Source organism: Balaenoptera borealis, assembly GCF_965194805.1.
Source record: "Balaenoptera borealis genome assembly, chromosome: 2".
NCBI lineage: Eukaryota > Metazoa > Chordata > Mammalia > Artiodactyla > Balaenopteridae > Balaenoptera > Balaenoptera borealis.
Window position 1 is genome coordinate 121,763,121 of NC_138867.1, and position 26,683 is coordinate 121,789,803.

Below are 26,683 nucleotides of genomic sequence, written 5' to 3' on the forward strand. Positions count from 1 at the left end.
CTCACAACAGCCCTCTGAAGACGTTCCTATGGGTGGGATGGGAGGGAGGTCCAAGAGGGAGGGGATATGTATAGCTGATTCACTTTGTTGTACAGCAGAAACTAACACACCATTATAAAGCAACTATATCCCAATTTAAAAAAAAATTCAGTTTTTAAATGAGAAAACTGAGGCTTAGAGAAACTGAATAACTTGCCCAGGTCATTTCTATAAAAGGTAAAGTCGAGATTTGGATTCATATCTAACTAGAAAGACTTTTTTCCTGCTCTTTAACCCTATGCCACCCATCCTTGTGGGAGCTTACAGTCATGTTGTATTCCAAGTTTATTAAATGAGAGTGTGGCTACATCAGCCCAACCCATGAGACAGTTGGAGAGAAATACTGACTTGCCACTGGTAGGAAGTATCTGTAGCATCATCTTCAGTGATACTAAGCCTATGTCATTGATAAAAGGTGATGGGATTTCGTTGTTGTTGTTTTCTTTTGGTTTTCCGAATGAAAATTCAGTGTCATTTGTTATTAGCAGATGTGAAATAGAGAATGAGGGTCAAGATGTCTTTACCAATTAGATGTATGACTAGGGTAACTCCCTCTGTTTTGCCAGCTACCAAAAAAGGGGGCTGAATCAGATTTCCTAAGGTCACCTCCACTACTGACCTTACAAAATTCAGTGTCAATGGCAGAGATAGGTAAGATCTTAAGGGTGGAAAATATTTTATTATTTTTTAAATTTTATTATTTTTTTAATTTTTTAAATAGATCTTTATTGGAGTATAACTGCTTCACGATACCGTGTTAGTTTCTGTTGCACAAAAAAGTGAATCAGTCATAGGCATACACTAGTCCCCATATCCCCTCCCTCTTGAGCCTCCCTCCCATCCTCCCTATCCCACCCCTCTAGGTCATCACAAAGCACCGAGCCGATCTCTCTGTTCTACGCTGCTGCTTCCCACCAGCCAACTATTTTACATTCGGTAGTGTATATATGTTGATGCTACTCTCACTTTGCCCCAGCTTCACTCTCCCACCCCATGTCATCAAGTCCATTCTCTATGTCTGCCTCTTTATTCCTGCGCTGCAACGAGGTTCATCAGTCAACTTTTTTTTTTTTTTTTTTTTAGATTCCATATATATGGGTTAGCATACGGTATTTGTTTCTTTTTGACTTACTTCACTCTGTATGACAAACTCTAGGTCCATCCACCTCACTACAAATAACTCAACTGCATTTCTTTATATGGCTGAGTAATATTCCATTGTATATATGTGCCACATCTTCTTTTTAAATTTTTTTATAATAACTTTTTTTAAACATCTTTATTGGAGTATAATTGCTTTACAATGGTGTTAGTTTCTGCTGTATAACAAAGTGAATCAGCTCTACATATACATATATCCCCATATCTCCTCCCTCTTGCGTCTCCCTCCCACCCTCCCTATCCCACGCCTCTAGGTGGACACAAAGCACCGAGCTGATCTCCCTGTGCTATGCGGCTGCCTCCCACTAGCTATCTATTCTACATTTGGTAGTGTATATATGTCCATGCCACTCTCTCACTTCATCCCAGCTTACCCTTCCCCCTCCCTGTGTCCTCAAGTCAATTCTCCACATCTGCGTCTTTACTGCTGTCCTGCCCCTAGGTTCTTCAGAACAACTTTTTTTTTTAAGATTCCATATAAATGTGTTAGCATATTTTTGTTTTTATTTCTGTTACTCTAGGAGGTGGGTCAAAAAAGATCTTGCTGTAGTTTATGTCAAAGAGTGTTTTTCCTATGTTTTCCTCTAAAAGTTTTATAGTGCCTGGTCTTACATTTAAGTCTTTAATCCATTTGGAGTTTATTTTTGTGTATGGTGTTAGGTAGTGTTCTAATTTCATTCTTTAACATGTAGCTGTCCAGTTTTCCCAGCACCACTTATTGAAGAGGCTGTCTTTTCTCCATTGTATGTTCTTGCCTCCTTTTTTGTAAATTAGGTGCCCACATGTGTGTGGATTTATCTCTGGGCATTCTATCCTGTACCATTTATCTATATTTCTGTTTTTGTGCCAGTACCATACTGTCTTGATTACTGGAGCATTGTGGTATAGTTTGAAGTCAGGGAGCCTGATTCCTCCAACTCTGTTTTTCTTTCTCAAGATTGCTTTGGCTATTCGGGGTCTTCTATGTTTCCATATGAATTGAAAGATTATTTTGTTCTAATTCTGTGAAGAATGCCATTGGTAGTTTGATAGGGATTGCACTGAATCTGTAGATTGCTTTGGGTAGTATAGTCATTTCCACAATATTGGTTCCTCCAATCCAAGAATATGGTATATTTCTCCATCTGTTTGTGTCATCTTTGATTTCTTTCATCAGTGTTTTATTGTTTTATGAGTACAAGTCTTTTGTCTCCTTAGGCAGGTTTATTCCGAGGTATTTTATTTTTTTTGTTGCAATGGTAAATGGGACTGTTTCCTTGATTTCTCTTTCTGAATTTTCGTTGTTGCTGTATAGGAATGCCAGAGATTTCTGTGCATTAATTTTGTATCCTGTAACCTTACCAAATTCATTGATTAGTTCTAGTAGTTTTCTGGTGGCATATTAAGGATTTTCTATGTATAGTATCATGTCATCGGCTAATAGTGACAGTCTTACTTCTTCTTTTCCAATTTGTATTCCTTTTATTTCTTTTTCTTCTCTGATTGCTGTGGCTAGGACTTCCAAAACTATGTTGAATAAGAGTGGCAAGAGTGGACATCCTTGTCTTTTTCCTGATCCTAGGGGAAATGGTTTCATATTTTTACCATTGAGAATGATGTTGGCTGTGGGTTTGTCATATATGGCCTTTATTATGGTGAGGTAGGTTCACTCTGTGCCCATTTTCTGGAGAGTTTTTATCATAAATGGGTGTTGAATTTTGTCAAAAGCTTTTTCTGCATCTATTGAGATGATCATATGGTTTTTCTCCTTCAATTTGTTAATATGGTATATCACATTGATTGATTTGTGTATATTGAAGAATCCTTCCATTCCTGGGATAAACCCCACTTGATCGTGGTGTATGATCCTTTTAATGTGTTGCTGGATTCTGTTTGCTAGTAGTTTGTTGAGGATTTTTGCATCTATGTTCATCAGTGATATTGGCCTGTAGTTTTCTTTTTTTGTGACATCTTTTTCTGGTTTTGATGTCAGGGTGATGGTTGCTTCGTAGAATGAATTTGGGAGTGTTTCTCCCTCTGCAATTTTTTGGAAGAGGTTAAGAAGGATCGGTGTTAGCTCTTCTCTAAATGTTTGATAGAATTTGCCTGTGAAGCCATCTGGTCCTGGACTTTTGTTTGTTGGAAGATTTTAAATTATGGTTTCAATTTCATTACTTGTGATAGGTCTGTTTATATTTTCTATTTCTTCCTGGTTCAGTCTTGGAAAATTGTACATTTCCAAGAATTTGTCCATTTCTTCATGGTTGTCCATTTTATTGGCATATAGTTGTTTGTAGTAGTCTTTTATAATCCTTTGTACTTCTGCAGGGTCAGTTGTGATTTCCCCTTTTTCATTTCTAATTTTACTGATTTGCATCCTCTCCCTTTTTTTCTTGATTAGTCTGGCTAAGGGTTTATCCATTTTGTTTATCTTCCCAAAGAACCAGCTTTTAGTTTTATTGATCTTTGCTATTGTGTTCTTTATTTCTATTTCATTTATTTCTGCTCTGATCTTTATGATTTCTTTCCTTCTACTGACTTTGGGTTTTCATTGTTCTTCTTTCTCTAGTTGTTTTAAGTGTAGGGTTAGATTGTTTATTTGAGACTTTTCTTGTTCCTTGAGGTGAGAATGAATTGCTATAAACTTTCCTCTTAGAACTTCTTTTGCTGTGTCCCATAGGTTTTGGGTTGTTGTGTTTTCATTGTCATTTGTTTCTATGTATTTTTTTATTTCTTCTTTGATTTCTTCAGTGAACTCTTGGTTATTTAGTAGTGCACTGTTTAGCCTCCGTGTATTTGTGTCTTTTACAGTTTTTTTTCCTGTAATTGATTTCCAATCTCATAGTGTTGTGGTCAGAGAAGATGCTTGATATGATTTCAATTTTCTTAAATTTTCCAAGGCTTGATTTGTGACCCAAGATGTGATCTATCCTGGAGAATGTTCTGTGTGCACTTGAGAAGAAAGTGTATTCTGCCACTTTGGGGTGGAATGTTCCAAATATCAATTAGATCTATCTGGCCTATTGTGTCATTTAAAGCTTGTGTTTCCTTATTTATTTTGTGTTTGGATGATCTGTCCATTGGTGTAAGTGGGGTGTTAAAGTCCCCTACTATTATTGTGTTACTGTTGATTTCTCCTTTCATGGTTGTTAGCATTTTCCTTATGTATTGAGGTGCTCCTATGTTGGGTGCATAAACATTTATAATTGTTATATCTTCTTCTTGGATTGATCCTTTAATCATAACGTAGTGTCCCTCCTTATCTTTTGTAACAGTCTTTATTTTAAAGTCTATTTTATCAGATACGAGTATTGCTACTCCAGCTTTCTTTTGATTTCCATTTGCATGGAATATCTTTTTCCATCCCTTCACTTTCAGTCTGTATGTGTCCCTAGGTGGTCTCTTGTAGACAGCATATATATGGGTCTTGTTTTTGTAACCATTCAGCAAGTCTGTGTTTTTTGGTTGGGGCATTTAATCCATTTACATTCAAGATTATTATCAATATGTATGTTCCTATTACCATTTTCTTAATTGTTTTGGGTTTGTTTTTGTGGGTCTTTTTCTTCTCTTGTGCTTCCTGCTTAGAGAAGTTTCTTTAGCATTTGTTGTAAAGCTGGTTTGGTGGTGCTGAATTCTGTTAGCTTTTGCTTGTCTGAAAAGCTTTTCACTTATCCATCGAATCTGAATGAGATCCTTGCTGGATAGAGTAATCTTGGTTGTAGGTTTTTCTCTTTCATCACTTTAAGTATATCCTGCCACTCCCTTCTGGCCTGCAGAGTTTCCACTGGAAAATCAGCTAGTAACCTTATGGGGATTCCTTTGTATGTTATTTTTTGTTTTTCCCTTGCTGATTTTAATATTTTTCTTTCAATTTAATTTTTGTTAGTTTGATTAATATGTGTCTTGGTGTGTTTTTCCTAGGGTTTATCCTGGATAGGACTCTCTGTACTTCCTGGACTTGGGTGACTATTTCCTTTCCCATGTTAGGGAAGTTTTCCACTATAATCTCTGCAAATATTTTCTCAGACCCTTTCTTTTTCTCTTCCTCTTCTGGGACCCCTATAATTCGAATGTTGGTGCATTTAGTGTTGCCCCAGAGGTCTCTGAGATTGTCTTCAATTATTTTCATTGTTTTTCTTTCTTCTGCTCCTTGCCAGTTATTTCCACCATTTTGTCTTCCAGCTCACTTATTTGTTCTTCTGCCTCAGTTATTCTGTTATCAATTTCTTCTAGTGTATTTTTCATTTCAGTTATTGTGTTGTTCATCTCTGTTTGTTTGTTCTTTAGTTCTTCTAGATGTTTGTTAAACATTTCTTGTATTTTCTCAATCCGTGCTTCCATTCTATTTCCAAGATTTTGAATCATCTTTACTATCATTACTCTGAATTCTTTTTCAGGTAGATTGCCTATTTCCTCTTCATTTATTTGGTCTTGTAGGTTTTTACCTTGTTCCTTCATCTGTGACATATTTTTTTGCCATCTCATTTTTTTTTTTTTTATGAGTGAGATTGTGTTCCTGTTTTACTGGTTGTTTGGCCTGAGGCTTCCAACACTGGGGTTTGTAGGCTATTGGGAAGAGTTGGGTCTTGGTGCTGAGATGAGGAACTCTGTGAGACCTCACTCTGATGAATATTCCCTGGGGTCTGAGGTTCTCTGTTAGTCAAGTGGTTCGGACTCAGAGCTCCCACCGCAGGAGCTTCCCCCCAACCCTGGGCTTTCAAATCAAGATCCCGCAAGCCATGTGGGGTGGCAAAAAAAAAAAAAGAGAACAATAACAAAGTAAAAAATAAAATTAGACTAGGAAACTAACAGATATGTTAGAAAGAATGTAAAAATAAAAATATAAATGAATCAATAACTGGAAGGTACATTAGTACCACAATAGTAAAAAAGAGGAGGAGGGAAAAGAAAAAAAAGGGGGGGGAAGGTCTTGGCTTTGGAGGGCGGGGCCTAAGCAAGGGTGAGGTTTGGGTGTGGGCGGGGCCAATGCTCAGGACCCACAGGGCTGGAAAAGGTGCTGGGGGCTGTGGAGGATGGGGCTTAGGCTCAAGGAACAGAAGGGGCCCAGGCCTGCCCCCCAGCCCGGTCTCAGAGGGCAGGGGACCTCACCCGGGAGCTAGCAGGCTTCCTGGGCTCGAGAGGGCAGGGCAAACGCCCTCCTCTCCTCTTCTGCTCCTCCAGTCTGGGGTCTGGGAGGGCCCCTCCCACCTGCCTCTCCTGATCTCCCCCATCTCAGGGGCACGGATCTTCTGGAAAATATTTTAGAATACATAGAAGTATTCTCTAGCAAAGCTGAAAACCTTGCTATGTGAAACAAAATAGAGCCTGACTGCTAATACGGATGCAAACTTATCATAATATTTCAACACAGAGTGTAGAATCATCCCTTAATGAGACAAAACTGTAAGGTTAACTGGAGAGAGAACAGCAGTTTCACATGTTAATTTGCAGTGATTGAGTTCTCGTCGGTCAAAAAACTGAAGTGTTTACTCTGGGTTTTAAAAATATAGGATGAGTGTGAGTGAAGCTGTTTGACCCCTCCTGAGGGCACACGGGGCAGTCACACATGGCTGAAATGCTGAGAGTTTGTGAAGATGGAGACAATAGATGTTCTCTACACAGGAACTGGGGGAGAACTAATTCATTTAATTAAGGAAGCGGAGCATTTTGAGGCAGTTATTAAGGATGAAGTCATATGCACCAATGCACACAAAAAACTTTGCCTTACACTTTTTTTTGGTGGAAACATCTGGCAAAAATATGTTGAGAAAAGAGAACTTTTGTGTAGCAGGATCTTGCTGTGAAGAGACGAAAACTTGAGCTAATTACAGGATGTCTGTAAAAGGAAAGGGCTAGCTTTATATTTTAGACCCATTTTTCTCCCGATAGGGTAAACATCTAATGTAAAAGCAGTGGTATGCTGTGGGAAATAAATATGGGGTGAGAAACAATGAATTGCATCTAATATATAATACTGTACCATAAAGGTTATTAAAATAGCATTCAGTTTATACTTGTTTTTATAAGTGTGCCAAGAGAAAACCAGACAAGTCTGAAACCTGTATGATAAAGACCACAAAACTGCACAATTTCTTATATGTAGAATGTTGCAGACCTCTTAATTAAAAATGACCCAGCTAATGTCTTATTTAGAAGTAAATAACGCACAGTTTGGACTTTTGCTTCACATTTATTTTAAAACTATGATGACCCCAAACTCTTCTGAAATCTCCTCTCTCAATGTCCTTTAGCTCCTTTTGCCTTTCCCTATAATCCTGCTTTCATTCTGTTCCTTATCCAGAGTCCTGTGATGCTTCAGCCTGAAGACCAAAATTTTAAAAAAAGAAAAATTAAAAAAAAGTTGGGTGGTCCTAATCTCTCTTGGAGCATCCCATGTGACTCTGTCAAGACTCTAATCATAGGCATCCAGGAGATTAAGACCAACCCCAGCCATTTAACAAGTCCTATAGACATTAACCATTCTAAAAGCACTAAGATTTAATCTAGCAGAGGGATGCTTAATTCTATTGGCTTCTTCCCACAGGAACAAGATACTTAAAATCACCTGGAGAGGAATTTTCTGACAGTCTTCTCAAGACAATTGAATGAAAAGTTTTTTTTTTTTCCTTCCCCATCTCTATAATTTGGGTGAATATTACAAATATCTTTATAAAGAGGTAGGCCAGTCATTATCGTCCTAGTTGTGCAACATTGCCTACACTGTCAGGTACGTGGCTGAGCCTTGTGGGCTCAGGGACTCAGGGAATATGGCTCCTATAACCCAGTCTTCTGGAAATCATACTATATCTTACCCATGGCCCTCGCAACTGCCTGCCACCCTCTGTCCATTACAAGCACCCCACTGTCGAAAATCAGTTCTCTTCGGACTGATCTGAGCCAGACATCTCAAAACCATTCGGAGACTGTGCCACCTTTACTGTTCAGTAGTGGCATTCTCCTCTCCAGCGAACCACACTTCTTACCACGCACTATTGTCTCTAAAACTGAGACTATAGTGTCTGCCATTTACTAGCATTTTTATAATGCTGTTTTTTTTAAAGATGAAAATGATTTCTCTATAACTATGTGTCTACCATAAGTGGGAAAATTAAAGAGACCAAAAAGATTGTGTGGCTTTTCTGACATCTGCCTGTTCCCTGTGAGTTTTTGATTTGCAGTCTTTGCAATAGGACTCTTGTCTTCATGAGGGCCATGACTGCACCTGTCTTTGCTCATCTTTGTTCCTTCTTCCAGACCCTAGAACTGTTTTTGGTACCCAGCAGATGCTTAGAAATTTAACCTGTCAAGTAGAGGATTGAATGCATCTACTTTGGCCATACATTGTGCTAGGTGCTTTGAGTATAGATATGAATAAGACACAGTTCTTGCCAGCAAAGCCTGACAAAGGACTAATCTTTCCAACATGACTTTCTGTGCCGTTGGACTTAAGCAAAGCAATTTAAGTGGACATTCCCATTAAAGCTCTGGTTTAGGAATCCTAAAGGAAACTCTGCTCCCAAATGTCTCCCCCATGAGCCAGACAGCACGTAATATTTTCTGCATTTATTAACAATGGTAACAGCCATGGCAAACATGACTTGTGGGTGCCTCTCCTATGTTGGACACTTGTACAATGTGCCTTGCATATATTCTATAATTCTCACAGTCTCCCCTTTATAGTAGATGTTACGATCATTTTATTGATGAGGAAAGAGAGGCTAAGAGAGGTTATGTGTCCTAGTTGGTATACCAGCTACACAACTGGTAAGATGAGGTAGCTGCTTTCAGCCTTGGCTGGTCAGATTTCAAAGACCAGACCCATAACCACGCTCTGTTCTACCTCCCACTGAGAAAGTAATTTTCTCAGGAAAGGGCATTACATTGACAGGTATTACTTGGTCTGACTCTGTCACTTGTGAAAAACAAAATTGGGTACCTTTTGATTTCATTCTTCCAACCATTCTTTGATATGCGGACCAAGTATTGTACCAGTACTTTGTATAGTTGAGGGACTTGGGACTCCCCAGAGTCACATGGGTAACAAGTAGCAGACTGCTGGTCTGACTAGATGCCTGTACAGTATTCTCTCCACTGTATAGGGAGGGGAGCCTCCAGGCATTTCAGAAAGACATTTTCTGTCCCATGTTTTCACCAAGGGATGGGACTCTATGAAGCATTTCGGCATCCAGTCCGAAGTGGTTTAAGGAGACCAAATTGATGATTGGAAAAACATATGACCAAAAAAGCCAATGATGGGTCTTGCCTCATCTAAGTCTGCCTTTCTTGAAGGATGAAGAAACAGTCTCTGCCTGCTAGCTTCTCCCACCCTCTAAACCAACGGTTCTCAACAGTGATGATTTTGCTCCCTGGAACATGTGGCAATGCTGGGAAACATTTTTGATTGTTATAACTCTAGCTGGGTGTATGCCACTGGAATCGAGTAGGAGAGGCTAAACCTCCTACAATGTACAGAACAGCCCCCCAAAACAAAGAATTGTCAGGTCCAAAAACCCTGCTTCAAAGTAATGTTCTACCTATCCCATAAAAAATCCTTATTCTTTCAAAAAGTATAGAAAACCCAGACAGTTCAACAGCCTGGATATCTAAATTAATCGTATAAAATACGATGTGTAGGACCACTGAAGAGAAGGGAGATGTTTTACTTATTTATTTGAACATGATGTTCTTAAAAATTACTTCTCTCACTCCCAAATAGGAAAGACACGTATAGTATCCTAAATTTTAAAAAAATCCAGTACTTTGAAAACAAATTATTATATAGCAACTAATAAAATATCAATTGGGGTCCTTTTTCTATTTAAATAACTTAGAACAAAACAGAATGTTGCAGCTATTTTTTTAAAATACAGTCAGTGACATAAACATCAAACAGCTGCACACGGAAAATTAAAACAATTTCCTGTAAATGAAAAGAAAAGTGAAATGAGGTTAATATAAACCTTTAATTCACTGACTCCTTTCTGAGGCTTTGAGAAGCATTATTTTTAGCAATAATTCTGCTTATGTGGCACGCAGTCTGTGCTTCGTTCCCTCTGCTATTTGTTTTGGGGACATATGTGGGTAACCAAGTATTCACCCTTAAGCATACTGCGGCAGGATCTGGGACCCCAGAGGTGCCGTTGCCAGGGGCCCAGGGCTTCAAACCCAGAGGCTGGGTGGTATCTCTCCAGGGACAGCAACAGCAACCTGTTTTCTTCTTCTTCTTCTTTTTCTTTTTTTAAGTTGAAGTATACTTTATAATCTTATATTACCTTCAGATGTACAACATAGTAATTCAATACTTTAATAGATCATACTCCCTTTAAAGTTACTACAAAATAATGGCTACATTCCCTGTGCCTTGCAATGTAGTATTCTTGTTGCTTATCTATTTTAAACATAGTAGTTTGTATCTTTTAATCCCATATGCCTAGTTTGCTCCTTCCCCCTTCCCCCTCTCCCCTGGTAACCACTAGTTTGTCAACATGGCTAATCGTCAGGGAGATGCAAATCAAAACCACGAGATATCACCTCACACCTGTCAGAATGGCTATCATCAAAAAGACCGCAAATAGCAAGTGATGGGTAGGATGTGGAGAAAAGGGAACCCTTGTACACTGTTGGTGGGAATGTAAATTGGTGCAACAACCTGTCTTCTGAAGCCAGGCTCCTCATTTCAGCCTTCTCAAGGCTGTGTCCTCTGCAGAGTAAATGCTTCTTCTCATTAAATATTTCAAGAAACATTTATTTATTTTTTGATGCAAACCAGGCACTGTGTGAAACACTGAGTATGTACAGCAAGAAAATGACGGACGTGACCCCTGCCTTCAGGGAGCTGATAGCCCAGTCAGGGAGAGAGAGAGGCAACTGATAATCTCGTAAATGACTATTTACAAATGTGATTAATGTGATGGGCTAAATAACATAGGATTTGGTGAGGGCATATACAGGGGACCCTGATCAAGTCTCCATATCTGGGGGTAGGAGTGGGGTAAGGGGGTGACAATAGGGTTGACTAGGGAAGTTTCTTCAGGGAGGTGACGATTAAACTGAAATCCGTCAGATTAATGAGCAGTCTGGGGAAAACGTGTTCCAAGCACAACGAGCCACCTCACAGTTTGTGCTTGCTTATACTTCTGGCTCAAATGTAAATTTACCTTGCACACAGGTCTTCCTGCCTTTTCAGCTGCTGCTATTTCTGCTTATAGCCTTACTATCGAATAGTTCCTCCTTCATTTCATAAGGGAAGCTGGTGAGGTTGGTTCATCTTTTCACCCTTGGCCTGTAGGACTTTTGAGTTTTTCCTATTTCTGCAACTGGAGTCAAATTTTTTCTTGGGCAGAAGCCAGGGTCTTCACATAATCTTGCTTTGCGTACTCTGGAAATCTTCCTGGCCACACGACAATCCCTCTTTCATATGGGCAAAGAGGGAGTTTTGGACTGCGTGGCAAATGCACCACTTGGGCTAATCCAATGTCATGTGTAATTTCCTTTGTGACAATGAGAGGTGGAAAGGAGAACATGAGATACTCTTCTACATCTTTATATCTTTCTCTGAATAAATCATTTGGGGCACAAAAGAGAGAGAGGCATGTCCTCCCCCTCCATCTCCACTGAGCTTGACTATAGATGGACCTCTCTATCTGTGCTTCTGAAAATAGGGTATGATCTTGTTTGGATTTCTCAAACTATTTAAGTAAGATGCCTTATACTTAGAACCTGAGAAACAGCGTGGATAATATCTTATTATTACTTAATATTATCTTGAGTAGAAAATAAAAAGTCTTTATTGAAAAATGCTTTTGGATGATTCCCATCCTTGAGAGTTCACAATCTTTCACCCAATTACTTAATTTAGGGCTGACAAGGAGAAGGGTATCTCTTATGTCAGGCCATGAATTATCCTAAAACACACAGGGATGCCATCTGATACTTCTTTTGTATTCACGACAATGCACAGTAGGGTCTGAACAAAAGGTGATGCCTAAGAAGACCGCCCCATAAATATTCAGCTCAACGAACAAAAGAGGGACAGCATGAAGTCTTAGACCTAACTCTTTGGAATCTCACTGACACCCTTTCCCAGAACATTTTCTCATTCTTCTGTTGTAGCACTTACATTACACAATCATCAGTATTATTATTATTGTCATCATCATTGCCAACACCCATTCTGAGTTGCCTACTAAGGGTTGTTACTAAGGGTGACCTCGGCATGATTGCAGAAGCTTGACTGTCTCGGTCATTCACTTTTCTGTCCGTCCGTCCGTCCATCCATCCATCCATCCATCCATCCATCCATACATACATCCATACATACATCCATCTAATCATCCAGCCTTTTAAATAAGAGCGTCAGGTCCCTAAGTTATTTAAAGTCTGAAAGCACCCTTTTGACCACAGACAACTACTTCTTAGTGGTTTGAGTCCTTAAGATACATACAATGGGAGAGTGGGGTAGAGTGGGGGACATAAGAGAATGTGTGTGTGTGTGTGTGTGTGTGTGAATATGAGTACTCATAGTAGCAAGGACGTACAGATTCCCTTATCAGCTACTTTTGAATGAGACCAATAAATATGTAAAACTGTTTTAGAGATTTACATGGCTTTCTCTGGGAAAACCCCAAGGTCTTGAACAAAGACCTTATATGAGAAGCCACAAATAAAGAAAGCCACCTGTTTAAAGAAAGCATGCACAAAGAGGAGAAACTAACTCAAGGGAAACGTTGAGAAACAGGGAAGCATTGAGAAACAAGGAAGAACCTTAGTGAAGAGGAAGTAGGGTGGGAAGGGGGTAAGCAAAACCCATTATGCTTAAAAAAATTAGTGTCACTATTTTACTTCTCTGCCAAAAATAATCTCAGGCATTGAGGCAGAAAGTGGGACTCCGGAGGAGAAAGGACCCTGACTCTGGCCCTGAAGAATTCCTTGCAGTTTCTCTAGACTCTGCACCCCACCCTGCCACTCAACACCACTAAGCCTGTTTTTTTAATCTCTGTGAAGCTGTCCTTGATTTTCCAAGTCAGTATAAGGCATAACCTCATTTCTGCAACCATAACTCCCACCCTGTTCATCTTCCTACTAAGAATTAATTGTTTTATCACACGTTATTTACTTGTCTGGACCCCCTCACCTGGCTGTGGACTTGTGGGCAGGAATTCTGCCCAGGTTGTCTTTTGATTTCTAGAGTTTAGCACAGACAACCTGTTGATACTTAATAAACATTTGAGAAAGGGAGGAGAATTAAAGGAGCAGTTAGATGACTCTATTATAGTTACTAGATAAAAAGACACATTCCGTGAGATTTTAGACATTCATTCATTCATTCATTCACTTGTTCAACCAACCAACAAATACCAGTATTTACTAAATGGCAATCACTGGGATAAGATGTGATTCTAGCCCTTGAGGGTTTACTCTCTATTAGGGGATTCACACTTATCAATAGGCAAGTAAAATGCAATGTGATACTAAGAGGTAGGTAGTAGTAATGGTTGCACACATTGTGAATATGATTAATGCCATGGAATTGTATACTAAGTGATGGTTAAAATAGCAAATTTTATATTAAAAAAGAATATATATATTTGTGTATAACTGAGTCACTTTGCTGTACAGCAGAAATTAGAACATTGTAAATCAACTATACTTCAATAAAAAATAAATAAAATTTTTAAAAAATGGCAAAGTTTACTGGTGATTACATGGGTGTATACAATTGTCAAAACTCACCAAACTGAGCATTTAAGATCTGTGCTTTTAATTGTGTGTTACGTATTTCTCAGTTAAAAAGTAAGGTAAATTTTTAAAAAGGAGGTTAGGAGAGGCGTTTATATGAGCAACAGGAAGAGCACCAAATCCCCCTAAGTGATGGGGGTCAGAGAAGGCTTCTTTAAGGACAGACACCTAAGTATGTGCAACATCAAAGAGATGTTTACACATTTGAAGGAAGGGAAAAGAGACTCAGAGATGGGAAGTGACATGTTCAAGGTCACACCTGGCTGATGGCAGAGCTGGAAAGGAAACCCAGTGTTTTGATGCCTAACCCAGGGCTCATTCCCTAAACCTGTTGTTCTGGTTATTATCTAAGGTCTTTCAGCCCCAAGCTCACTGCCCCATGTTCTGCTCTGTGATACTGCATTTCCCAGACACCTGAGTTTCCAAGTTAGGTTCTACCGGTGGGAAGCAGTGGTGGAAATTTGGAAGGCAGGAGACAGGCAGGGAGAGGGTGCAGCGTGAAGGCTCTAGTCCATTGTTTCTCAGTGTTCCAAGTACCAGTGACAAACATCCATTGGAGGTCTGAGCACCAGCACTGCAGTTTTCCCACAGAGGTTCAAGTACTAGTCACCTAGTGATCCCACTGGGAGGTCCCAGTGCCAAGCCCCTAATGCCAGAGGTATGAGTTCAGGTCTGAACAATGAAATGAAAACCAAACTCATGACCTTTCCCCCCACAACCAAGTCTTCTTTTGGTGCTTCCAAGCTTGGGGAATGACAGGTTATCCAAAGAGTTACTCTTGACACCTGCCTCTCCCTCACTCCCTCTGTCCAAAACCAACACCAAGTCCTGCCCATTCTACTTCCTAGAAGACTCTTAGATATGTTCACTTCTTCTCCCTACTCTCACCCTAGGCTAGGCTACCATCATCTCTTGCCTGGACCTCCATAATCAATTCCTAACTGATCTGGCCTTCACTCTGTCCCTCCTTGTTGACTTTCCATTCTCCCTTGATTTAATGCAGTTTTCAGCCACTGAATCAGGAGACTTAATGTCTAGTCACAGCTCTGTTGGTATCCAGTACAGTCTTGGGCAAGTCAGTTAATTTCCCTTATTTCTAGTTTCCCCAAATATAAAATATCAGGATCTATACATACACCAATGTTTTTATGAAAAAGGAAGGTTTTACAGAGGAAGTAGCACTGGACCTGGACATTGAAGGATGAGAGGCTTTTGACCTGTGTTTCAAGTGAAAACTATGGCCCAAAGAATGGGTAACGTGTCCTTGTGTGTTTGGAATAGCACAAAGATAGAAAATAGCTGACAACTGTATTACAAAGTTGACTTCCTGGGATATGTGATGAGATGGCCAAGAACAGTGCTCCTTTCCGTCCCCCTCATCTTATTAAATGGCACCACCGTCTAGGAACTGCTCAATCCAAAACCTCAATCCAAAGCCATCATCTATGATTCCTCTATTTTTTCCCCACCAACCCACATTCAATCCATCAGTAAATCTTGTTGACACTGTGGCCAAACCCAGTCAAACTCCTTCCCACCTCCCACTTCTCTCCTCCGCTGCCACTCAAGTCCATGCCACCACTGTAATTGCCTCTTAAGTGCGTTCTCTTCTTCCACACTCATCCACTTAAAATATGTACATAAAGCAGCCAGACTACTCTTCAGAAAGGTCAATCAGATCATTTTTCTTACTGCGTAAAACTCTCCTTTGGCATCCTCCTTCACTTGGAATAAAATTAAAATTCTTTACCATGATCTGAAAGGCTCAGAGGGATTTGCTCCTACTGTGTTTTGCTGCCCAGATTCCCTTCCAGGACAAAGGAATTTATCCTGGAAGGGAATCTGGGCAGCTGTTGGCAGTGCTGCCATCTGACAGTCCTCACCTATCAGCACTAGCTGGCAGAGAGCAGCCCAGGCCTACTGACTATTCAACATTGGGACATGAAGGCTGTCCCCCTTGTCCCAGCACTGAAGGGCATCCCAGTTCAGAGCTCCCTGCAGAGTCAGCTGAAGTCTTCTTGTGACTGCACCATAGCCCAACTTCTCCATCCAAGTAATCTTACTCTTTCCTCTTCTCCTCCTAGTTGGTGATCCCAAGAGCCAGGGAACCCAACTGACAACAGCCCCTGTGTAGCTTGTATGCCATTTCCCTTCTCCAAGCCAATCACCTCACTCTTCTTCGCTTCCTATATGGCACCATGCTCCTTCTGGCCTTGGGGCCATTGCTCTTCTGGTTTTCTGTCTCTGTCTGCTTTTTGCCTGATTAGTTCCTACTCCATCAAAACTCAGTTCCAAAGAGACTTCCTCAGGGAATTCATCCCTGATCTGTCAGACTAGGGCAGGGGTTCCTGTTACAAACTCTCACAACACCCTGTAACTTTTCCTGGCATTTAGCTCTTATGACATGTTTAAGATCAACCTTTCATGCTAGAATATAAGCTTCAGGCAGGTAGTGACTTTGCCTGCTTTTTTCCATCATGTCTGCTTAGCACTGAGCAGGCCGCCTTACGTTTAATAGATGCTTAATACATTCATTTGTTGGATGAGTGAATGCGTGAACGATTTAATTCCCTTGTTTTGGCCCATGGTGATAGGCAGACAAAGGCAATGATAAGGGTCTCTGAGTAACTGTGACTGACAACTGCTTGTTTTTCCTGCTCATGAGAAAACAAAGCAAAACAAAGAAACGCAACAATAGAAACAAAAGCGGCAACTTAGAAAAAGTGTCTGGACCACAGCCAGAGTGAGAAACATGAGTTCCCAGTTAGAGCTGCCATCATGCTTCAGCCAACGGGATAATCAAAGTAAAATGTCCCCAGGCAAGATTAGCAAGATTCCTTCTCTGTGTCTAATGTGGAGTTAAGTGGGTCCCCAAACATGCAAAATGTGTCAATTAAATTGGACTCAATTCAAGTCAAGAAGCATCTGTCGTTTCTTTTAATACTCCCGAGGTTTCCATTTTTACAGTGAAATCTTCCATCTTTTTGGATTGTTATCTGTTGTACAGTGAAACAGCCAAATCAAAAAAAAAAAATATGAAGGCCTTAATAACTATGACTCAAAATCTAGTAGCCATAAAATAAAAGATTAATAAATTAAAGTATGTAAAAATTAAAACCACTTTGCCTAGCAGAAACCGTAAGAGCAGAGAATAAATTCAAAGGACACACTGAGAAATTGCAATTCATACTGAAAAGTATTCATCTCTCTGATATATAAGGAGTGACTTGAAACTGAAAAGAAAAAGGCCAACAACTGTAAAGAAAAATGGGCAAGGGATAGGTATAGACAATTCACAAAGAAGGCAAAACAAATGGTATATAAACATATAACAAGAGTCTCAGGTTCCTATAAGAGAAACTACATTGAGACACCATTTTCTACTTATGATTTTGGTAGAAATCCCAGTGTTTGATCACTCATTTATTGGCGAGGCTGTTGGGAAACAAGCAGTGTCATTCATCGTTTGTGGATATATAAATTGGTAAGCTCCTAGGGAGGACAATTTGACAATATCAATTAACAATGCATAGATTCTTTACCCCAGAAATTTCACTTTTAAGAATTTATACTACGGTTGTACTGGTACGTGTGTGAAAGGCCTGTAAAAAAGTTTTTCACTATAGCATTTTTGTAACAGCAAAAGATTGGAAATAACCTATAGCACATTAATCAATGGGACATTTTATGATTGATTTCTATGAGTGATTTGCAAAGAGGTTCAAAATATATTGCTGGTTGAAACAAAACAAAATGCACAAGTGTTATGGTAGCTACCTTTTATGTAATGAAGAGGGAAAAATAAGAATACGTATCATATTTTCACAGAGAAATATGTGGAATAACAGGAGTTTTCTTTTTTTTTTTTTGGTGGTATTGGGGGCATGCGAACCAGATAGAAGAGAGATTGGGAAGAGACTCGTCACTGAATATTTTTTATTATTTAAAATTCTTGAACAATGTGAGATTCATCACAATAGTCCACCTTAAAATTTTGTACTACCTAGTCACAAATTAAATAATAACACGGAGAAGCAACTGTGGAATACCACCTGGGTACCTCCCGTACTCCCAGGGCGTGGAGATAGCAGAGAGAGTACTGGCCTCAAGGAGCTTGCAGTCTACTGTGGGGATCACATTTAAACACAGGGAAAAGGAGGAGAGTGCTAGAGGGCTCTATGAAAATGTGAGGTGGAGAAACAAAGTGCTGAGCAAGATAAGGATCAAGAACAAAGTGGTGAGGGTTAGAGTTTAAGAAGTTGAGTTCATAGAAAAGATACAAGGACTAACTAGGTCTTCAAGACTGAACCTATTTGGGAAGGCAGGAGATCAGGTCAGGCACTGTGCTAAGCTGGTTTCAGGGGCTACATTCTTTAATCTTCCCAACAAACATAATGAGATTGGTATTATCATCATCTCCATTTTTAGATGAGGAATGTGAGTTACGGAAGGGTAAGTAACTTGCTCAAGGTCACTTAGCTAGTAAGCGGTCAAGCCAGGATTCATAGGTACATCTTCCTTCAGCAGCACCCTGTCTCCCATTTAATAGAAAAGAGATCATTGTTTCTACTGAGGTAAATTTTACATATGGTGAAATGCAAAGATCCCAAATATTTGTTCAATTTGGTGAGCTTTGACAAACATATAGACTTTTGTAACCAACACTCCAATCAGGATACAGAATGTTTTCATTACCTCATTATTATTTCATAACCTTATTATTACCTTAGAAAGCTCTCTCATGCCTCCTTCCAATCAATCCTAATCTACTGCAGAAAACCACTGCTCTGATTTCTGTCACAATAGTTTTGTCTATGTTGTTGGACATATCAGTACTGTGTTCATTTTTATTGCTGAGTAGTATTCCATTATACGAACATACCACAGTTTGTTTATCCGTTCTCTTGCTGATGGACATTTGTTGACAGGTTCTGGATGTTAAGAATAAAGCTGGTATGGATATTCTTGTATAGGGTTTGTGTAGACATATGTTTTTATTTCTCTTGAATAAATACCTTGGAGTAGAATTGCTGGGTTATAGAATAAGAGTATCTTTAACCTTATAAGGAATTGCCAAACAGATTTACAAAGTGGCTATTCCATTTTGCAATCCCACCAAAAACGTATGAGAATGCCAGCTGCTCTACATGCTTACCAAAATTTGGTATTGCTTTTTTGATTTTAGCTACTCTAGTGGATATGAAATTGTATCTCATGGTTTTAATTAAAGGTATTGAGCACTTTCATGTGTTATTGGCCCCTCATACATCTTCTTTGTGAGGTATCCAAGTCTTTTTGCCCATCTTTACTGTTTTTTTAAATTAATTTGCAATAGTTCTTTATATATCTGGATACAAACCCTTTGTACATAATCTATACATTATATTTTATCCCTATCTTTTGATGAGCAGAAGTTTTAAATTTACATGAAGTCTAATTTATCATTTATGATTAGTGCTTTTTGTATCATCTAAGAAATCTTCATTTATCCCAAGCTCATGAAGATACTATCCTAAGTTTGTTTGTTTGTTTTTTCCTAGAAGTCTTCATGTTTAGGTCTAAAGTTCAAGCTTTTATGTTTAGCTCTAGGATCCATTTAGACTTAATTTCTGTATATGGTATAAAGTCCTCCCTTCCTTCCTTCCTTCCTTCCTTCCTTCCTTCCTTCCTTCCTTCCTTCCTTCCTTCCTTCCTCCCTCCCTCCCTTCCTTCTTTCCTGCATACTTATCTAGTTTTTCCAGGACAAATCATTGAAAAGATTTTATTTTCTCCAGTAAACTGCCATGGGTTCTTTGTTGAAAATTAATTGAAAAATACGAGTAGGTCTACTTCTGGATTCTGTATTCAGATTCATTGATTTGTTTACCCTTATACCAATGCCACACTGTCATGATTCCTGTAGTTTCATAGAAAGTCTTAAAATAAGGTAGTGTGAGGCCCTCCAAATTTATTTTTCTGGGTCAAAATTGTTTTGGCTGTTTCAGGTTCTTTGCATTTCCATATACATTTTAGAATCATCATATCACTTTCCTCAAAAAGCCGACTTGACTTTTATTGGGATTGCTTTGAATGTCTTTCAAGGAAAGACAAGTTATTTTTCAAGTAATTTGTCCAATTAATCTAAGTTGTCAAGTTTTATTGGTATAAAGCTGTTTATAATATTTTCTTATTACCCTTTAATGTCTGTAGGATCTGTAATGACACGCCTTCTTTCATTACTGACATTTGTAATCTGTATTCTCATCCTTTCTTCGTTAATCAGTCTCGCTACGGGTTTATCAATTTTATTAATATTTTCAAAAAACAGCCTTTTTGTTTTGTTAAATTTTTCTATTGTTTGTTTTTCATTTCATCTCATTGAATTTTGCTCTTATATTTCTTTCTTTCTTTCTATTTATTTTGGTATTGATTTGTTCTTTTCTTTCTAATTTCTTAAGGTGTAAACATAGATCACTGATTTTTGCCCTTTTTCTTCTTTTAAATAAGCACTTAAATTTACAAATTTCCTTCTAAATGCTGGTTAGCCAACATCCCACAGATTTTGATATGCTGTATGGTCTTTAGCATTCATTTTGAAATATTTTCTAATTTCTTCTTTGGTCCATGTGTCATTTAAAAATGCATTGTTTAGTTCTAAAATATTTGGAGAGTTTTAAGATATTTTACTGGCATTAAGTTCTAACTTAATTTCGTTGTGGTCAGAGAATATGCTTTTATCTTAATCTTTTAAAAGTTATTGAGACTTATTTTATATTTGAGGATATGGGGTATTCTGGTGAGTGTTCCACATGCACTTGGAAATAATGTATATTCTGCAGTGATTTCATATGGTCTATAAATACCATTTAGGTCAAGGTGATTAATAGCATTTGGATATTCTTTATACATCACTTGCTCTATCAGTCACTGTCTACTTGTCTACTTGTTTTACCAATTACTGAAAGAGGGAGGTTAAGATCTCCAACTATAATTGTGACTTTATCTTAATTCTGCCTTTAGTTCTGTCAGCTTTTGCTTCATGTATTTTGAACCTCTGTTTCTAGGTTAATACACATTTATAACTGCTATGTCTTCCTGATGAAATGACCCTTCTATCATTATGAAATACTTGTCCTTTTCTCTGCTGTTACTCCTAAGTCATCTTTGTTTGATATTATGTAGCCACATTAGCTTTCCTATGCTTACAGTTTGCATGAGATATTTTTCCACCTTTTTGCTTTTAACCTTACTTGATTTTTAAAGTATGTATCTTACAGACAACAAATAGGTCTTGCTTTTGTTTCCCGTTTAAAAGTCTCTGCCTCTTAATTGGTGGCTTAAGCTATTTATTCTTAATGTAATTATTGATAAGGTTGGGTTTAAGACTACTGTCTTATTATTTGTCTTCTATCTGTCCATTCCTCTTCATTCCTCTATTTGTTCTTTCCTATTTCCTGTTAGGCTAATCAGGTATTTTTAAATATTCCATTTAATTCCTTTCTTGGCTTTTTAGTTTTTTTCTCTAAGTATTTAAATAGGCATTATCTCCTAATGGCAGTCTCTTTAGAATTAATATTGTACCACTTCCTACAAAATACTTAGAAAAGTATTTTATTATCTCTATGTCCTTTGTGCTGTTCTTGTTTTGCATCTTCCATCTGTCACACAGTAGGAACATGATAAATATGTATTGAATGAATCGACGGCAGGTCAGAGTAAAATATCCAAGAGAAGAGAAATGTCTCATTATAACTTTGACCACAGTTAGTCTTGCTGTGTTTTCCTAAGTCCAAGGTTAGTTGTACTCGTATGACTTCACTGCGATCATCATTTTCAATTAACTGCTTACTGAATATCTAGGGGGTGCAGTGGTGACAGAGCAGAAAGAGGAGGAAACAGAGTCAGGACTCTTGTTTTGCAAGTTAAAGAAACCCATGTCAAACTGGTTAAGCTAAAAACAAAGGAGAAGGACAGGTACTGATCAGCTTTCATAAATGAGAAGTTTAGGAATGCTTTCTCCAGAGGCTCAAACAAGGTCATTAAGCCTCTCTGTGTCTTTCTCTCTCCCCTCTCTCCCCTCTGTCTCTGCTTCCCTTTGTTTGTTGGCTGGAGGTAGACTCTCCCTATGTGGCAGAAAAATATTTTCTGGAAACCCCAGGCATGTATTTTTTCAGCTTGTCAGAGTTACAGATTTTGATTGGCTCTGCCTAAGTCACATGGTCTATTCTGACCCCATCACTGTTCACCAAGGAACTTGGTATTGTGATTGGCCACCACTGAGTCATGGCTCTCATGCTCATTGGCCAGGGAATGACTGATACTCCCAACAGGGTCTCGTGGAATGAGGAATGAGTTCCTCTAAGGAATCTCAAGAAAGCAAATGGGAAAGTCTGTTGGGCAAACAAAAACTGGCCACTGCAGGGTACTATAATTTCCTTTAAAGTCCTGTGTCCACTAGTTTCTCTACAACTTTAGCCAAATCACTTCCCTTCTCTAGCTCCATTTTCTCATCTGCACAACGATCTCTGATATTTATTCTATCTCTACTTTGGAAGCAATATAAATGTTTCCCAAAAGTGGAATGAATAAATTATAAAATGCTCCTATAATGAAATACAACACAGTAATGAAAATGAGTTAACTAAAATTACATATTCCAACACAGATAAATCTTAAAAACATAATGTTGACCAAAAATGTAATTTGAAAAAGGCTACGGACCACACTATACCACTAAAATAAAATTTTAGAACACAAGATAAAAATATAAAAGCACGATTAATACAAAATTTAGGACCGTAGCCACTGCTATGAAGGGAGGGATGGGAATGGGAGGTGGGAAGAGTACAGAGGGGGCTTCTACTCAGTAACACCTGGAATGTTTTGCTTCTCAAAACAGATATGAAAAAATATGGCATAATATTATGATTTGATAAAGTTGAGTGGCTGGGGCATGAGTATTTGTTACTTTCTATGCTAAACTTTTCTGTATGCTCAAAATATTTCAAAATGCCAATGCCAATAGCTATCAATACAATACTATTTATCATGTTCCAGGCATTCATGTAATGACTTTACATAAATCATCTCATTTAATCAATGTATTAGCTATCTATTGGACGGCACACAGCATGACTGGGAAACTCTGAGTGACTGTGCAGGCAGGTAGTGGGAGGCAGGTCTAGAACTACAGGATGTAGTGTAGTGATGGAGGCCAAGAATACCAGCCCAAGGCCTAAGGAAGTCTAGAAAGATAGCAAGGCGGAGAGAGGCACCTCAGAGCTAGGCTTTAGGAAGGACAAGGGCAAACTGGGAGATTAGAGGGAGGAGCCTAAAGTATGGAACCAGCCATGAGGCTATCCAGCGAGGGGGGGGGGGAAATGGAGGTGGTGGTTGACAGTTGGACAGGTGGAGATAGACCAAGAGTGTCCGAGAACTGAATTAAGTGTTCTACAGTTGTTGCCTTGTTTAATTCTCACCAAAGCCCCATAGGGTAAGTACTATAACACCCATTTTGTTGATGAGGAAACTGAGTCCCTACTCTCTGAGACTGGTTCCTGATGGCGAATCCCTCTGCTCTAGAAGGAAAAAAAATCTATGACATCTACCTTCTGTCAGCCCTTCCCAATGTACAGTTTCTGAGAACTTCCCTGCAATGACCTAAAAAAAAAAAAAATCTTCCTTGCTGCTAAATATAGACCAGTGAAATTACTCATTATTAGATTGTTCTTGCCTTAAAAAAAAATCTACAGATAGATTCCTGGAATGGTGGAGTAGAGAAGAAAATAGCCTCATTTCTTTAAAAAGTAAATGGGACTGTTAGAAGTGGCTCATGCATTGGAGTTTCACAAGGAGAGTTAACCTCAGGTAAAACTGTGTGCGGCAGGAAGTTTGCTTTGGTAGTGCTGTGCCTCTCTGTTCAGGAACTTTTAGGAAGAGAGGTGGTGCTTCCTAGAAGTTTTTCCTGGCAGTGTCTATTACCAGCTTTAATGAAGACCCACTGCAGGCCAAGCCCTGTGTGTGGATGGGTGGTACGGGACCCTGCCCTCAAGCTGCTGATGAAAGCTTAGCCACAGATAACAGCAGGGCACAGGGCACAGAGAACCTTCACAACTACGCTTGTAAAATTAAGTTTGTCAGTTTGCCTGTCATCACATCCCAGGAAACAGCTGGATAGACTTTCATGATATCTGGAGGGTACGTTTGGGATAGTCTGACATAATACGTAGGCTCTATGGAGTAGACAAAAATTAACTTTGGATGCCAAGGAGGGCATTTCAAATAAATGGACAATTACCCTCCAGGGCACCTGAAACTGGATAGAACAAGTCTGTGAGACCAACAATAGGGAGAAGTATGGCGTGGCATAATAATACTATTAAGAAGAACTAATGTTTGTTGAGTGCTTACTTTGTGTTAAGATGAAGCGGACAGAGTACCAAAACAATGGCTTTATATATGAGCCTCAAGAGGAAAGTCACTGACAGCAGATGCTCCCAACTGTCGACACTTATTAGCAACGGTCTAGTTGCTCTCACAGGGCAAATATATACAGTGCTTCAGGATGAGTAGCAGCAGGAATTTATTTATTTCACTATACTTATTAATTCTCCTGAGCAATGTCAAGGAGGCCCATTACTTCTTCTACTACCACCATTAATAATAGCTACCATTTGCCATGGGCTTGCTACGTGCCAGGAAATGAGCTACGTGCTTTTACATTGGTTATCTTGTTTATTCCTCGCAACAACCTATGAGGCAGGTACTATAATGATGCCCATATTATAGAGAAGGAAACTGAGGCTGAGTAATGAACCACTAACATGTGCTAGGCTGCCACGATTAGGACAAAACCTTCTCAAACCCCAATCAGACACATGGAACGACAAAATATCTCTGCGTAATTTATGTATTTATAAGAATTCTAACCAATGTATAAAAATTCACATACACTCATTCAATAATGAATCACTTCTGTTGAAAATATTAAAATGATATCAAATTAACACTGTCCTTGGAAAGTCTGGGCTGGAGGGTTACTGGTTTGGGGTACAGAGGGGGAAATCATCCCTATCAGAGGGATGCCAGTGCCACTTGATTCCTCCCTGTACCACCTCTGCCCTGTTTTGAGCATCTCTGCCCAGACTTCTGTGTTCTCCATGACTCCAGCCTCCTTCCTTTGCCAGTCCTGAAATTCCGATCCAATCGCACTCCTCTTCTGCTAAGAAACCTTTAATGATCCATTATTTTCAGAATCAAATCCAAACTCTTTAACATATCTTCTGGGGCTGTTCATAGTCTTCTTGCAGCCTGCCTAATCAGTCTCTATGCAGCCTCACACCAAGAATAATTTTAAATATTTAAAAGTAATTTAATAATTTAAATTAAAATTTTTTTAAATAAAAATAATTGTATTGAAATAAAATCATACTTAAATCCCTTTCATATCTGTGGTGTGCAGCAGAGTTTAGAAAGTACACTCACAGACATTAAGCCATTTGATATTCATAACAACAATACCAGGCAGGCAAGCAAGTGAGCATCCCTATTTTTTAAAATAAACTTTTCATTTTATAATAGATTTAGATTTACAGAAAAGTTTAAAGACAGTGCAGAAACTTCCTAATACCCCACAACCAGTTTCCACTATTATTTATATCTTGCATTAACGTGGTACATTTGACACATTTATGAACGAGTATTGATCCATTACTATTAGCTGAAGTCCATACTTTCTCCAGATTTCCTTTCTTTTTCCTCACTGTCCTTCTTGTGGTCCAGGATCCCATCCAGGAAACTACATTACATTTAGTTCTTATGTCTTAGGCTTCTCTTGGCTGTGACAGTTTTTCTGACTTTCCTTGTTTTTTATGACCTTTGCAGTTTGAGGAGTACTGATCAGGTGTTTTGTAGAATGTCTCTCAATTGGGATTTTTCTAATGTTTTTCTCATGATTATTCTGAGGTGATGTATTTTTAGGAGGAAGACCCCAGAGAAGAAGCACTTTTCTCATCCCATCGTACTAAGGGTGCATACGTTCAAGATGTGGTACATATATACAATGGAATATTACTCAGCTTTAAAAAGGAATGAAATTTTGCCATTTGCAGCAACATGGATGGACCTAGAGATTGTCATACCAAGTGACGTAAGTCTAACAGAGAAAGACAAATATTCCATGATATCACTTATATGTGCAATCTAAAAAAGTAATCCGGATGAATCTAGTTACAAAACAGAAACAGACTCATGACATATTAGAAAACAAACTTGTGGTAATGAAAGGGGAAAGGGAGAGATGAGGGATAAATTAGGAGTATGGGATTAACAGATACACACTACTATATATAAAATAGATAAGCAACAAAGATTTACTATATAGCCCAGGGAACTGTATTCAATATCTTGTAATAACCTATAATGGAAAATAATCTGAAAAAAATATAAAACTGAATCACCTTGCTGTACACCTGAAATTAACACAATATTGTAAATCAACTATACTTCAATAAACAAAAAGACGGCTTATCACGTTTGATGCGAGCTTTGGTCACCTAGCTCAGTCAGTGTTTGTCAGATTTCTCCCCTGTGAAGTGACACTTTTTCCTTCCTTTTCCACGCTGCACTGTTTGGAGGGAAGTCGCTATGCACAGCCCACCTGGTGGTGGGGACAGATGCCCTCCTTCTTGAGGATATTTACTTAAGTTATTTGGAATTCTTCTGCATGGCAGATTAGTTCTTTGCCCCCATTTATTTATTCCATCCATCATTTATATCGGTGTGG

The 26,683-nt window shown here is 38.8% G+C and overlaps 1 long non-coding RNA gene across 1 annotated transcript in view; it reads right to left on the reverse strand.

The window, feature by feature from the left end:
• The window catches only part of LOC309624593, a 1,127,080-nt gene that overhangs the window by 366,057 nt on the left and 734,340 nt on the right, over positions 1–26,683 (reverse strand). The window lies entirely within an intron of this gene.